Here is a 13,124-nt window from a genome sequence, read left to right as displayed (position 1 = left end):
ACAATATAGGCATGCAAGACTTATAAGACATTACCCTCTATTCCAACCAGCTTTTAATGTAATTTGGAAATGGAAGAGTTATCCAGACCCCAACAAAGATACTTTGTTGCTTCACTAACTACCTAAAGCCTTTGTCTGTGTGGATCACAACAAACTGGAAAATTCTTAAAGAGATGGGAATACCAGACCACCTTACCTGCCTCTTGAGAAATCTGTATGCAGGTCAAGAAGCAACAGAACCAGAAATGGACAATGGACTGGTTCCAAATTGGGAAAGGAGTACATCAAGGCTGTATATTGTTACTCTGCTTGTTTAACTTATATGCAGAGTACATCATGTAAAATGTCAGGTTGGATGAAGCACAAGCAGGAATCAAGATTGCCAGGGAGAAATATCAACAACCTCAGATATGCAGATTACACCACCCTTATGACAGAAAGTGAAGAAGAACTAAAAAGCCTCTTGAAGGTGAAAGAGGAGAGTGAAAATGTTGGCATAAAACTCAATGTTCAAAGATCTTCAGATCATGCCATCCCCTCACTTCATGGCATATAGATGGGGAAACAATGGAAACAGTGAGAGACTTTATTGGGCTCAAAAATCACTGCAGATGGTGACTGTAGCCACAAAATTAAAAGATGCTTACTCCCTGGAGAAAGAGCATTGACAAACCTAGACAGCATGTTCGAAAGCAGAGGTATCACTTTGCCGACAAAGGTCTGTATAGTCAAAGCTATGGTTTTTTCAGTACTCATGTATGGATGTGAGAGTTGGACCATAAAGAAGGGTAAGTGCCGAAAAATTGATGCTTTTGAACTGTGGTGTTGGAGAAGACTCTTGAGAGTCTCTTGGACTGCAAGGAGATCAAACCAATCAATCCTAAGGGAAATCAGTCCTGAATATTCACTGGAACAATTGATGCTGCTGAAGCTGAATCTCCAATACTTTGGTCACCTGATGCGAAGAATGGACTCATTGGAAAAAACCCTGATGCTGGGAAAGATTGAAGGCAGGAGGGAAGGGGACAACAGAGGACAAGATGGTTAGATGAACATCACTGACTCAATGGACATGAGTTTGAGCATGCTCTATGAGATGTTGAAAGACAGGGAAGCCTGATATGCTGCAGTCCATGGAGTCTTATAGAGTCAGACAGTACTGAGCCACTGAATAACAATAGCAAAGGTACAGTGATTGTAGAGAAATATGTGAAACTGGTATTACTTTTTGTTAAAAAAAAAAATCCACAGATCACAAGAGTGAATCTTATCTTTGGCCAAATAAATATGAGCATAAATTCCAAAAAGAGAGAAGACATAGTCCCCCTTCATGTTGATCAGGTTCCATATCTAGTACTGGATTATGTTCTAACTTCCATATCCCTTAAAGACATTTTAAAAGATTTGAAACCATGTCATCTATCCATAGTACCAGAGATTTGTTTTTCTGATCTTTTGTGTAAGCATCTCTTATAGATTGGATGATGTTCCCTCCAAATTTAGATTTGAAGCCCTAACCCTCAATGTGACTGTATTTGATGATATGGCCTTGAAGGAGGTAACTAAGGTTAAATGAGGTCATAAAGATATGGCCTTAATCCAGTAGAACTAATGTCCTTGTAAGAAGAGGAAGAGACACAAAGAGCATGGACACACAAAGAAAGGCCATGTGAGAGCATAGCAAGAAGATAGCTCTATGTAAACCAGGAAGAGAAACCTCAGGAGAAACCAACCCTGCCAGCACCTTGAACTTGGACTTCCAGCCTCAGAATTGGGAAAAAAATTAATTCTGTTGTTTGACAACGTAATTCTGTGATATTTTGTTATACCAGCCTTAGTAGACTAATGGAGCATTTGGTAGTACATATTTAGTGAATAGAGGATACTTAAAGAAACTAAGCATCCCAGAGAAGAAAAGATTTAGGGGAAATATTAGAATTAACTCTGGAAGAAGGAGTGTTTTGTGTATCCATAGAAGGAAGATTTAACACCGTAAGTCTGGATCAACATAAAGACTATCAACAATCAGACTTTATTATAATTCCTCCAGGGAGGACATTATTACAGGCTCTGCTCCTAGAGTTTAATGGCACCTCAGAGGGAGTCCAGTTGCAGGAAAATACTTGTGAGCACAGACCAATTTGAGAAAAGCTCAAAGCATGAAACATTTTCAGAAAGGAAACGGAGTGGGGGTGAGCAAGATTTGTTCCTTTGAGGATGGTTTCTGCAAGAAGTTCTAGAGAAAGGATACTTTATGAAATTCAGGGAGGAAAAATGAAGGTTGTATATTTCTTATTAGAATGGTGGGATTGCAGAGGAAATTATCAGAGATTAGACTGGGTTATTTAAAATTGTGGTTTAATGTAAACAAATTACAAGACAAGTGTTTTAAAAAGTATATCTCAAGTACTTGCCAGAATTTAGTTTATACTTTGAACTCTATTTGGCACAGTTTGTTTCAGTTCAGTTTAGGTGTTCAGTCGTGTCCTACCCTTTGTGACACCATGGACTCCAACACGCCAGGCTTCCCTGTCCATCACCAATTCCTGGGACTTGATCAAACTCATCTCCATTGAGTCAGTGGTGCCATCCAACCATCTCATCCTCTGTTGTCCCCTTCTCCTCTCACCTTCAATATTTCCTAGCATCAGCGTCTTTTCCAATGAGTTAGTTCTTCGCATCAGGTGGCCAAAGTATTCGAGTTTCAGCTTCAGCATCAGTGCTTCCAATGAACATTTAGGACGGATTTTCTTTAGGATGGACTAGTTGGATCTCCTTGCAGTCCAAGGGACTCTCAGGAGTCTTCTCCAACACCACAGTTCAAAACCATCAGTTCTTTGGTGCTCAGCTTTCTTTATAGTCCAACTCTCACATCCATACATCACAACTGGATTTAAAAACCATAGCTTCGACTAGACAGACCTTTGTTGGCAAAGTAATGTCTCTGCTTTTTAATATACTGTCTAGGTTGGTCATAACTTTTCTTCCAAGGAGCAACTGTCTTTTAATTTCATGGCTGCAGTCACCATCTGAACTAATTTTGGAGCCCCCAAAAATAAAGTCTCTCACTGTTTCCACTGTTTCCCCATCTATTTGCCATAAAGTGAGGGGACAAGATGCCATGATCTTAGTTTTTTGAATGTTGGGTTTTAAGCCAACTTTTTCACTCCCTCTTCCACATTCATCAGGAGGCTCTTTAGTTCTTCTTCACTTTATGCCATAAGGGTGGTGTCATCTGCATATCTGAGGTAATTGATATTTCTCCCAGCAATCTTGATTCTAGCTTGTGCTACATCCGGCCTGTCATTTAGCATGAGGAACTCTGCATGTAAATTAAATAAGCAGGGTTATAATCCACAGCCTTGACGTACTCTTTTTTTTATTTGGAACCAGTCTGTTGTTCCGTGTCCAGTTCTAACTCTTGCTTCTTGACCCACATACAGATTTCTCAGGAGGCAGGTAAAGTGGTCCAGTATTCCCATCTTTCAAGAATTTTCCACAGTTTGTTATGATCCACACAATCAAAGGCTTTGGCATAGTCAATAAAGCAGAAGTAGATGTTTTTCTGGAACTCTCTTGCTTTGTTGATGATCCAACAGATGTTAGCAATTTGATCTCTGGTTCCTCTGGCTTTTCTGAATACAGCTTGAACATCAGGAAGTTCATGGTTCACATTCTGTTGAAGCCTGGCTTGGAGAATTTTGAGCATTACATTGCTAGTGTGTGAGATAAGTGCAATTATGCAGTAGTTTGAGCATTCTTTGGCATTGCCTTTCTTTGGGATTGGAATGAAAACTGACTTTTTCCAGTCCTGTGGCCACTGCTGAGTTTTCCAAATTTGCTGGCATATTGAGGACAACACCTTCACAGCATCATCTTTTAGGATTTGAAATAGCTCAACTGAAATTCCATCACCTCCACTAGCTTTGTTCGTAGTGATGCTTTTAAGGCCCACTTGACTTCACATTCCAGGATGTCTGGCTCTAGGCAAGTGATCACACCATCGTGATTATCTAGGTCATGAAGATCTTTTTTGTACAGTTCTTCCATGTATTCTTGCCACCTCTTCTTAATATCTTCTACTTCTGTTAGGTCCATATCATTTCTGTCCTTAATTGTGCCCATCTTTGCTTGAAATGTTCTCTTGGTATCTCCAATTTTCTTGAAGAGATTTCTGCTGCTGCTGCTGTTGCTAAGTCGCTTCAGTTGTGTCTGACTCTCCCATTCTACTGTTTTCCTCTATTTCTTTGCATTGCTCACTGAGGAAGGCTTTCTTATCTCTCCTTGCTATTCTTTGGAACTCTGCATTCAAATGGATATATCTTTCCTTTGCTCCTGTGCCTTTAGCTTCTCTTCTTTTCTCAGCTATTTGTAAGGCCTCCTCAGACAACCATTTTGCCTTTTTGCATTTCTTTTTTGGGGGGGATGATGTTGATCACTGCCTCCTATACAATATCATGAACCTCCTTCCATAGTTCTTCAGGCAGGCTATCAGATCTAAACCCATGAATCTATTTGTCACTTCCACTGTATAATCATAAGGGATTTGATTTAGGTCATACCTGAATGGTCTAGTGGTTTTCCCTACTTTCTTCAATTTAAGTCTGAATTTGGCAATAATGAGTTCATGATCTGAGCCACACTCAGCTCCTGGTCTTGTTTTTGCTGGCTGTATGGAGCATCTCCATCTTTGGCTGCAAAGAATATAATCACTCTGATTTCAGTATTGACCATCTGATCATGTCCATGTGTAGCCTTCTCTTGTGTTGTTGGAAGAGGGTGTTTGCTATGACCAGTGCATTCTCTTGGCAAAACTCTGTTAGCCCTTGACCTGCTTCATTTTGTTCTCCAAAGCCAAATTTGCCTGTGACTCCAGGTGTTTCTTGACTTCCTATTTTTGCATTCCAGTCCCCTATGATAAAAAGAACATCTTTTTTGGGTGTTATTTCTAGAAGGACTTTTAGGTCTTCATAGAATCGTTCAACTTCAGCTCTTCAGCATTAGTGGTTGGGGCACAAACTTGGATTATTGTGATATTGAATGGTTTGCCTTGGAAACAAACAGAGATCATTCTGTTGTTTTTGAGACTGCACCAAAGTACTGCATTTTGGACTCCTTTGTTGACTATGATAGCTACTCCATTTCTTCTAAGGGATTCCTGCCCACAGTAGTAGATATAATGGCCATCTGAGTTAAACTCACCCATTCCAGTCAATTTTAGCTCACTGATTACTAAAATGTCGATTTTCACTCTTGCCTCTCCTGTTTGACCACTTCTAGTTTGCCTTGATTCATGGACCTAACATTCCAGTTTCCTATGCAATATTGCTCTTTATAGCATTGGACTTTACTTCCATCACCAGTGACATCCACAACTGAGTGTTGTTTTTGTTTTGGCTCCATCTCTTCATTCTTTCTGGAGTTGTTTCTCCACCCATCTCCAGTAGCATATCGGGCACCTACCAACCTGGGGAGTTCACCTTTCAGTGTCCTACCTTTTTGCCTTTTCATACTGTTCATGAGGTTCTCAAGGCAAGAATACTGAAGTGGTTTCCCATTCCCTTCTCCAGTGGACCACATTTTGTCAGAACTCTCCACCATGACCTGTCCATCTTGGGTGACCCTACATGGCATGGCTCATAGTTTCATTGAGTTACACAAAGCTGTGGTCCATGTGATCAGTTTGGTTAGTTTTCTGTGTTAGTTTTCATTCTGTCTTCCCTGTGCTGGATAAGGATAAGAAGCTTATGGAAGCTTCCTCATGGGAGAGACTAATTGAGGGGGAAACTGGGTCTTGTTCTGATGGGCAGGGCCATGCTCAGTAAATCTTTAATCCAATTTTCTGTTGATGGGCATGGCTGTTTTCCCTCCCTGTTGTTTGACCTGATGCCAAACTATTTGTTAACAAAGCTGCAATCTCAAAAACGACAGAATGATCTCTGTTCTTTCCAAGGCAAACCATTCAATATCACAGTAATCCAAGTCTACGCCCCAACCAGTAATGCTGAAGAAGCTGAAGTTAAACGGTTCTACGAAGACCTACAAGACCTTTTAGAACTAACACCCAAAAAAGATGTCCTTTTCATTATAGGGGACTGGAATGCAAAAGTAGGAAGTCAAGAAACACCTGGAGTAACAGGCAAATTTGGCCTTGGAATACGGAATGAAGCAGGGCAAACACTAATAGAGTTTTGCCAAGAAAATGCACTGGTCATAACAAACACCCTCTTCCAACAACACAAGAGAAGACTCTATACATGGACATCACCAGATGGTCAACACCGAAATCAGATTGATTATATTCTTTGCAGCCAAAGATGGAGAAGCTCTATACAGTCAGCAAAAACAAGACCAGGAGCTGACTGTGGCTCAGACCATGAACTCCTTATTGCCAAATTCAGACTTAAATTGAAGAAAGTAGGGAAAACCACTAGACCATTCAGGTACGACCTAAATCAAATCCCTTATGATTATACAGTGGAAGTGAGAAATAGATTTAAGGGCCTAGATCTGATAGATAGAGTGCCTGATGAACTATGGAATGAGGTTCATGACATTGTACAGGAGACAGGGATCAAGACCATCCCCATGGAAAAGAAATGCAAAAAAGCTAAATGGCTGTCTGGGGAGTCCTTACAAATAGATGTGAAAAGAAGAGAAGCAAAAAGCAAAGGAGAAAAGGAAAGATATAAACATCTGAATGCAGAGTTCCAAAGAATAGCAAGAAGAGATAAGAAAGCCCTCCTCAGTGATCAATGCAAAGAAATAGAGGAAAACAACAGAATGGGAAAGACTAGAGATCTCTTCAAGAAAATCAGAGATACCAAAGGAACATTTCATGCAAAGATGAGCTCGGTAAAGGACAGAAATGGTATGGATCTAACAGAAGCAGAAGATATTAAGAAGAGGTGGCAAGAATACACAGAAGAACTGTACAAAAAAGATCTTCATGACCCAGATAATCACGATGGTGTGATCACTGACCTAGAGCCAGACATCCTGGAATGTGAAGTCAAGTGGGTCTTAGAAAGCATCATTACGAACAAAGCTAGTGGAGGTGATGGAATTCCATTTGAGCTATTCCAAATCCTGAAAGATGATGCTGTGAAAGTGCTATGCTCAATATGCCAGCAAATTTGGAAAACTCAGCAGTGGCCACAGGACTGGAAAAGGTCAGTTTTCATTCCAATCCCAAAGAAAGGCAATGCCAAAGAATGCTCAAACTATCGCACAATTGCATTCATCTCACACGCTAGTAAAGTAATGCTCAAAATTCTCCAAGCCAGGCTTCAGCAATACGTGAACCGTGAACTTCCTGATGTTCAAGCTGGTTTTAGAAAAGGCAGAGGAACCAGAGATCAAATTGCCAACATCTGCTGGATCATGGAAAAAGCAAGGGAGTTCCAGAAAAACATCTATTTCTGCTTTATTGACTATGCCAAAGCCTTTGACTGTGTGGATCACAATAAATTGTGGAAAATTCTGAAAGAGATGGGAATACCAGACCACCTGCCCTGCCTCTTGAGAAATTTGTATGCAGGTCAGGAAGCAACAGTTAGAACTGGACATGAAAAAACAGACTGGTTCCAAATAGGAAAAGGAGTACGTCAAGGCTATATATTGTCACCCTGTTTATTTAACTTCTATGCAGAGTACATCATGAGAAATGCTGGGCTGGAAGAAACACAAGCTGGAATCAAAATGGCCAGGAGAAATATCAATAACCTCAGATATGCAGATGACACCACACTTATGGCAGAAAGTGAAGAGGAACTAAAAAGCTTCTTGATGAAAGTGAAAGTGGAGAGTGAAAAAGTTGGCTTAAAGCTCAACATTCAGAAAATGAAGATGGCATCTGGTCCCACCACTTCATGGGATATAGATGGGGAAACAGTGGAAACAGTGTCAGACTTTGTTTCTCTGGGCTCACTACAGATGGTGACTGCATACATGAAATTAAAAGATGCTTACTCCTTGGATGGAAAGTTATGACCAACCTTGATAGTATATTCAAAAGCAGAGACATTACTTTGCCAACAAAGGTCCGTCTAGTCAAGGCTATGATTTTTCCTGTGGTCATGTATGGATGTGAGAGTTGGACTGTGAAGAAGGCTGAGCACCAAAGAATTGGTGCTTTTGAACTGTGGTGTTGGAGAAGACTCTTGAGAGTCCCTTGGACTGCAAGGAGATCCAACCAGTCCATTCAGAAGGAGATCAGCCCTGGGATTTCTTTGGAAGGAATGATGCTGAAGCTGAAACTCCAGTACTTTGGCCACCTCATGCGAGGAGTTGACTCATTGGAGGGGACTCTGATGCTGGGAGGGATTGGGGGCAGGAGGAGAAGGGGATGACAGAGGATCAGATGGCTGGATGGCATCACTGACTCGATGGACGTGAGTCTGAGTGAACTCCAGGAGTTGGTGATGGACAGGGAGGCCTGGCGTGCTGCGATTCATGGGGTCGCAAAGAGTCGGATACGACTGAGTGACTGATCTGATCTGATTTAACTATTATTGAAGTGCAGTCACTCTTTGTGACCCCATGGACTGTAGCCCACCACACTCCTCCATCAATGGGATTTTCCAGGCAGGAGTACTGGAGTGGGTTGCCATTTCCTTCTCCAGAAGATCTTCCCAACCCCGGGTTTGAACCTGGGTCTCCTGCATGGTAGATAGACGCTTTACCATCTGAATCACCAGGGAAGTCTATTTAACTATTATTAACTGCCATTAATAGTTAATAAAAGGACCTCACTATAGGCATTGATGTGGGTACATTTCTACAAACACACACATGCAATTGAGATAAATAAATCCTTGAAAGTACTTAGCTATGAATCCTAAAATCTAAGTCTAAACAGGTGTGTTACCAGAAGAAATACTGTCAGTTCATCTGACATAGCAGAGGGTACAGTCCGGAGGGGAAGTCAGTTTGTTTCTTTAGATCTGGTTCAGTCATTAATCCTATTAAAATATCACATTAACTACTACTGATAAGTGAAGGGGAAAAAAATTAGCTGCAAGAATATGAACCATAGCAAATTATTTTAGGTGAAGCCAGGATTTAACCTACAAAGTCACTTAGATTTATCCCATAGTTACTTAGTGCAGAAAATACAGCTAACTAGTCTTCTATTTTTTCTAACAGTCTGTCAAGAACTTAGGGTAGTGCTGTCTGATAGATAATGTGAACTGCATGTGTAATTTTAATTAAAAAATAAAAATAAACAGGTGAAATTAATTTTGATAATACATTTTATTTTACCCACTGTATCAAAATATTATCATTTTAATGTCAATATAAAAAATCAAATAAGATTTTGTCTTTTGGCTAAACCTCAGAAATGTTGGATTAGCCTCATTGAAGGTACTCAGTAGCAACATGAGTGAAGTCGCTCAGTCGTGTCCGACTCTTTGTGACCCCATGGACTGTAGCCTACCAGGCTCCTCCCTCCATGGGATTCTCCAGGCAAGAGTGCTGGAGTGGGTTGCTGTTTCCTTCTCCAGGAGATCTTCCCAACCCAGGGATCGAACCCGGGTCTCCCACATTGCAGGCAGACATTTTAACCTCTGAGCCACCAGGAAAGCCCCAGTAGCAACATGGCTGGTTGCTATGAACAGCACAGAGAGCAGTGGCTTCCAACTTGTTCTCCATACATGCCTATATGGAAAAAAGTGAACATGCATCTCAACATATGTATGTGTATTTCTTTAGAAGTTATATACATGGGTTATATTCTAAATATATGAAAGATGTCTTGTTTCATCTGTATCTCATTTGACTTATCTTTTTGTATATTTTAGAAGTATATATTTATAACATAACCCATGTGTGCAATTTCTAAAGAAAAAATTTGCATATGCTGGGATGTAATTTCTTTCCCCATAGGCATATCTTAAAATTTTTCACTTCCTGGTGATTCTAAAATTTTACTCATTAATATGACTATTATTAGTAAATACAATATGATAAAAATAAGCCTCATTATGTTGGAAAATCTTGATTTAACATTTGTAATACTTTTAATTCAGCAACTCAAAGATCTGTCACTATGTTCAGTTTATTTTAATTTTTGGTTTTAATGGCTGTCGAAGCTGAGAAAAATATCTTCCAAAGAGAAATAGATCTAATTTAAAGAAGTGCATTAGTGGTTGTGTTTGAAATCATGATGCTAATATTTCATCCCATCCACTAATTATGCAAAAGTCTTTGCAGTAATTTAACATATAAGTTTCCACTTCTCTGACATCAGTCAGTGGTTTTTTTAGTTGCTTTCTTGTATTTTTAATAAATGGAGTCAAAGTCCACTGAAACTCTTTATTATGAAGATTTGCAAAGTGATTGGAAAATTCTGTGTGTCAGGCCCTAAGATGACCCTTCATGGTTTCTCCCTCCTGAAGTTCACACCTTGGTGGAATCACCCTCCCTTGAGTGTGGGCATGACATGTGACTGACTTGCAGCTGATAGAATATGACAATTGTGATTGGATGTCACTCTCATGATTGTGTTTGGTTATATTAGACTCTGACTTAGCAGACTGAAATGAGAGACTCTCCCTGTCATCTGGAGGAAATGAGTGGACATGCTGGAGAAGCCCATATAGCCAAGAACTGTGGTGACCCTGAAGTCCTATGGGCAGCTTCTAGAACCTGTAGACAGTCTCCAGCTAGCATCCAGCAAAAAATTTGTCTCCTCCATCATACAGAAATGAATTCTGCTAACAACCTGAATGAACCTGGAAGCAGTTTCTTCCCCAGTTGAGCCTCCAGATGAAAACAGTCCCATTGAGACCTTACCTGCAGCTTGTGAAAACCCTAGGCAGTATCCCCTAAACAGTGTTCAAACTCCTGACCCAAGACATAACAAACTGTGAAATAAAAGATGTGTGTGTATTGTTTTAAGCTGCCAAATTTCTGGTAATTTGTTGTACAGCAATAGAAAATATATGCTGATAATTTTTTAAGTGTACAGATATGAGAGTTTTTAAGAGTTGGCACGTAATCATGTTTACAGAATCAGAGAGTAATAGAAATATTTCCAAATATCTATTTTCCAAATGCTGTATCCAAAATAAGAATTTCCTTTGTAAAAGTCCACTTTTACAAAAGCAGGCATAGAGTCTACTGTAATTTAAAAGTTGATTTTTGAAAGTTTTTAAATTTAATTTTTAAAATTGATCACATCAATATAGCCATTTGTGCTTTTGACTTCTTGACTGTATTAGCTTACTTATGAATGATATGATGAATGAATTTCAATTTTAGTATTATCTATGTAACATTATCCCAGAAACTTAAAGAAATTTTTAATCAGAGTATTGTGGGAAATGGGACATGAAAGGATGGTCATGTCTCAGTAAGTCCCTGGGATGGGCTGCTGAGTGAGGGTCTTTGACTTCATTCAGAAAGAAATTCAAAGTGAGCCATAGTAGAGTGAAAGCAGGTTTATTTTGAAAGATACACACTGCAAAGACAGAATGCAGTCCATCTCAGAAGGCAACAGTGGGCTCCAAGGTGTGGGGGTGGTTAGCTTTTTATAGACTGGGTTATTTCATAGGCTAATGAGTGGGGGAAATATTCTAACTGTCTTGGAGAAGAATTAGATATTTCTAGGAATTGGGGCACCATTCATTTTTTGGTCTTTCATGGTTGGCCTCAGAACTGTCATGGCATCTGTGGGTGCGTCATGTAATGAGGGTCAAGATCTACTGGAAGTTAAGTCATCTGCCCTCTTGGACCTAGTAGGTTCTAAGTATCCTGTTGTTCTTAATGATTGTGTGATTCTTTTAATGGCTGTGCCCTGCCTCCTTCCTTCCTGTCTCAAGAGGAGCCACTCTATGAGTGAATACACTTAAATAATTTCTTCAAAAAATGTTGTGTTAATTATAGAAGTCATCTACTCTCAAAAATATATCTTCTTTCAGTCAGTTCAGTTCAGTCACTCAGTTGTCTCCAACTCTTTGCGACCCCATGAATCGCAGCACGCCAGGCCTCCCTGTCCATCACCAACTCCTGGAGTTCACTCAGACTCACGTCCATCGAGTCAGTGATGCCATCCAGCCATCTCATCCTCTGTCGTCCCCTTCTCCTCCTGCCCCCAATCCCTCCCAGCATCAGAGTCTTTTCCAATGAGTCAGCTCTTTGCATGAGGTGGCCAAAGTACTGGAGTTTCAGCTTCAGCATCATTCCTTCCAAAGAAATCCCAGGGCTGATCTCCTTCAGAATGGACTGGTTGGATCTCCTTGCAGTCCAAGGGACTCTCAAGAGTCTTCTCCAACACCACAGTTCAAAAGCATCAATTCTTCGGCGCTCAGCTTTCTTCACACTCTCACATCCATACATGACCACTGGAAAAACCATAGCCTTGACTAGATGGACCTTTGTTGGCAAAGTAATGTCTCTGCTTTTCAATATGCTATCTAGGTTGGTCATAACTTTTCTTCCAAGAAGTAAGCATCTTTTAATTCATGGCTGCAGTCACCATCTGCAGTGATTTTGGAACCCCGCCCCACCCCCCACCCCCCCAGCCCCCCCCCGCCAAAAAAAAAATCTTCTTTAGTTATATTTAATTTAGTGACATGCCAAAAAAAGCAATTCTTCATGTTGTTTATTACTGAAATCTAATCTAGCAGATAGCATGCTTCAAGATGTCTAGAAACATCTGTACTTTCATCTTGGCTGTAGGATACAACTCCTGTCATATATCATCTGGTCTAGAAGTTATTTCCTCCAGTCTTTAGCAATATAGTCTATGCATATTCTGAAAGTATTTTGCTACTGTGGTGTAATAAAAACATAAGTACTTGGTATTTGTCCCTGGTCTCTGGCACAGAGCTCCTAAAACCCTTGGAATTTCCTAAGGGGAAGGAGTCTTTCGTTATTCATTACAGCCTCCTTTCTGATCATACCTGAATTTGCTAATGAGGTGCTAAATGAGGTAACAAAATGGAAGTTACTGGAAACCTTAACAAAAGCAGTTTCAGTGGCGTAGCTGGGAAGAAGCCAGCTTGTTAATAAACAAGAGTGAGCTGAAGGTTAGAAAGCGGACTCAGCATATGTAAACAACTCTTTTGGGAAGTTTAATATAGAAGGGAATGGAGAAATGGGGTTATGACTAGAAGAAT

The sequence above is a fragment of the Bos indicus genome, chromosome 7 (genome assembly GCF_029378745.1).
Source record: "Bos indicus isolate NIAB-ARS_2022 breed Sahiwal x Tharparkar chromosome 7, NIAB-ARS_B.indTharparkar_mat_pri_1.0, whole genome shotgun sequence".
Lineage (NCBI taxonomy): Eukaryota > Metazoa > Chordata > Mammalia > Artiodactyla > Bovidae > Bos > Bos indicus.
The sequence above is the reverse complement of the archived record's forward strand: the minus strand, read 5'-3'. Positions refer to the sequence as shown.